The 3256-nt window shown below is 55.0% G+C and overlaps 1 pseudogene; it reads left to right on the forward strand.

The window, feature by feature from the left end:
* Positions 1-1969: 1969 nt before the first annotated feature.
* LOC100584214 lies at positions 1970-3050 on the forward strand (annotated as a pseudogene).
* Positions 3051-3256: the final 206 nt, after the last annotated feature.

The following is a 3256-nucleotide window of genomic DNA, read 5'->3' on the forward strand; positions in this document are numbered from 1 at the left end:
ACATATGAATTCTGCGTAATTTTTCTTAATAATAACAGCGAATACGAATTGAACTCTTACTATGTCAGAAACTGTTTTAAGTACTTTAAGTGTATTAACATTTTAATCCACAACCCTACAGATAGTTCCATTGATTAATATTATTCCTACGTAAGAGCCCGCGCTGCTCAGCAGACTGGGAGGCCCGGCGTCCCCGGGCGAACGGAGGCTACAGGTTGGGGGAGGCCAGGTGGGGCCCCAGCGAGTGGGCGGGAGCGGAAGTGGGCCCGCGCCGCCCTCCTGCTGGGTCTAGCCGCCTCCCAGGCTGCCGGCGCCGCGTGGCTCGCCCCCGGGACTTGCCAGCAGCGAGTGGGGCCCGACTAGCTCTTCACCACGCTCCACTGCATCGGCAAGGGCTGGTTCTGGGAGGGTCGCAAGGGCATCGACCCCCGCACCAAGGAGGTGGTGGCCATCAGGGCAGTGGACCCGGAGGAGGCCGAGGACGCCCAGCAGGAGATCCCTGCGCTCAGCTGTGCTACAGCCCCAGTCACCACTGCTCCTGCTGCCCTCTGTGGGTTTCCCCCAGAGGGCCAGAGCGGCGGCAGCGCGCAAGACTTGCAGAACTTGCAGAACTCGAGCCCCCTGGAGGAGACCTGCCCGCCACGGTCCTGGGGAGGTTCCGGAGGGCCTCGGTTGTCTGCACTCCCAACGCCAAGAAACCCCTGAGACGCGAAGCCGCCAGCGTGCTGCCCTCAGAGCAGGGCGACGCAAAGCCAGCGGACCCCGGGGTGGCGGGGCAGCCCACAGACACGCAGGTCGACCGGAACAGTTCTTGGCAGCCTCTTCTGGAGGGCATCTGAGGTCGTCAGCAGCGGCCTACGGCTTCAAGGCAGGCTTCTGGCCCCTGGGGATCACGGCTATCGGACTAGCCAAGGAGGAGCCTTCGCACTCCGACCTGCAACGCGTGCGGGCCCAGTTCCTGATCCCCAAGAACAGCCCGTCTGCGCTGGAGGACCGCGGCAAGCCCTTGGAGGAGCTGGCAGGCCTGGCCCGACGAGGACCTCGCGTCCTAACACTGTCAAGGAGCTCCGGGAGCGCAAGGCGACCGCGCGCTCCGCCAACACCCCTTCTTCCGAGGTTCATGGGCGCAGCCGGCGCTAGAAGTCCCAGGGGCACGGCGAGGAGCCCAGCTCCTAGGATCCCGACATCGCCAGCGCGGCAGAGGACGCGGATCAGGCCTCCCCCCACCCCGGCGTCCCTCCGCAATCTGGCCGAGTCCACGCAGCAAGCTGTACTGGAGGACAGCCCTGCACGGCTCGCAGAAGGCCACGGAGCCCGTCGAGAGGCCCCGTGTTCGTCCATGCTGGGCGGAACGCCTTCCGGGAGCGCAGAGAGAAGCGCAGGCAGAGCGGCGGCCGCAAGACCCGCCTTGGAGCTCCACGAGCCGGTGCTGCACACGGCAGAATCGCCTTGACGTGGGCCCGCGGAGCCGGGGACAGAGAGAGTCTGAGCTCTGTAACAGTGGTGCTGACTTGGAAGGTGCCTCGTGTGCGTTGGGCCTGCAGGCCACGTCTCCTCCCACCCCTGCGCTGTGCTGTCCTGCACGCGGGGATGCGGGTCCCTGCGACCATCTCCCCTCCCCTCCCGGCCCCGCTGCAGCCACACCAGGCAGCGGAGCTCGACCCCTCTGCAGGCCCGCGCGGCCCAGTGGCTGCTCAGACTAAGGAGCACAGCAACTATCGGGCAGCTCTGCCTCCTCCTTCCACGGGTCATTGGGGAGGCGACAGGGCAGCCCCCAGAGGAGCGCCCCGGCCGGGCCTTCTTCTCCTGCCCCGGCCTGCTTGTGCTCTCGGCCCGTGATGGCCATAGATTTGCCTTGTGGTGTTGGATCAGGAACTGTGTCTGCTCTTAAGTGCTTGTGTCATCCAGAATGTTTTGTTTTTTAAGAAAATTGGGCTTTTCAGTTGGGTGTTGAGTGGTTTTCCAGATCATGTCTGATGGATCCTCGGATTATAACAGAGAACATGGCGGCCCAGAGGGAATGGACCCAGATGGTGTCATCTAGAGCAACTGGGATGAGATTGTTGATAACTTTGATGATATGAACTTAAAGGAGTCTCTTCTTCGGGGCATCTATGCTTTATGGTTTTGAGAAACCTTCAGCTATTCGACAGAGAGCTATTATTTTCTGCATTAAAGATCCAAAAAGTAATTCCGGTACCTGGAGACTCTATGGGAGCCTGCATTGTCTTGCTTGCATTGGTGGAACAAATGTTCGAAATGAAACGCAAAAACTGCAGACCGAAGCATCACATACTGTTGTTGGTACACCAGGGGGAGTGTTTGCTTTGTTAAACAGAAGATATTTTCTCCAAAATGGATCAAAACCTTTGTTTTGGTTGAAGCAGATGAAATGTTGAACCAAGGGTTTAAAAATCAAATAATGAGATTTTCCAAAAATTAAATACAAGTATTCAGGTTGTGTTGCTTTCTGCCACAGTGCCAACTGATCTGTTGGAAGTGACCAAAAAATTCATGGGAGATCCAATTTGAATTCTGGTGAAAAAGGAAGAATTGAACCTTGAAGGAATCCGTTTTATATTAATATTGAGAGAGAGTAATGGAAGTTGGATACACTTTGTGAGTTGTACGAGACACTGACCATTACACAGGCTGTTATTTTTCTCAATACAAAGCACACTGTCAACTGGCTGACTGAGAAAATGCATGCCGCGGACCTCACAGTTTCTGCTCTGCGTGGTAACATGGACGAGAAGGAGAGAGATGTTATCATGAGGGAATTCCAACCAGGGTCAAACCGTGTTCTGATCACTACTGACTTGTTGGTTTGTGGGATTGATGTGCAATAAGTGTCTTTGGTTATAAGCTATGATCCACCTTCCAGTTGTGAAAACGACATTTGCAGAATTGGCAGAGGTGGTTGATTTAGGAAGAAAGGTGTGGCTACAAAATTTGTTACTGAAGAAGACAGGAGGATTCTTGTTGACACTGACACTTTCTACAGTACTACAGTGGAGGAAATGCCCATGAATGTGGCTGACCTTATTTAATTCCTGGGATGAGATAGTGTTGTTGAATGCGTGATCACAACCTGCATTATGCCTTTTTCTTTGGGAATATTTGAATCTTGTCTCAATGCTCATAATGGGCCAGAAATACAGATTTTGATAGCAAAGCAACATTAGTCATGAGGTCTTGTGAGGAAAGTCATTGGCTTTATCCTCTTTAGACTGTTGGGGTGGGTATAAAAGATGGG

The sequence above is a fragment of the Nomascus leucogenys genome, chromosome 4 (assembly GCF_006542625.1).
Source record: "Nomascus leucogenys isolate Asia chromosome 4, Asia_NLE_v1, whole genome shotgun sequence".
NCBI lineage: Eukaryota > Metazoa > Chordata > Mammalia > Primates > Hylobatidae > Nomascus > Nomascus leucogenys.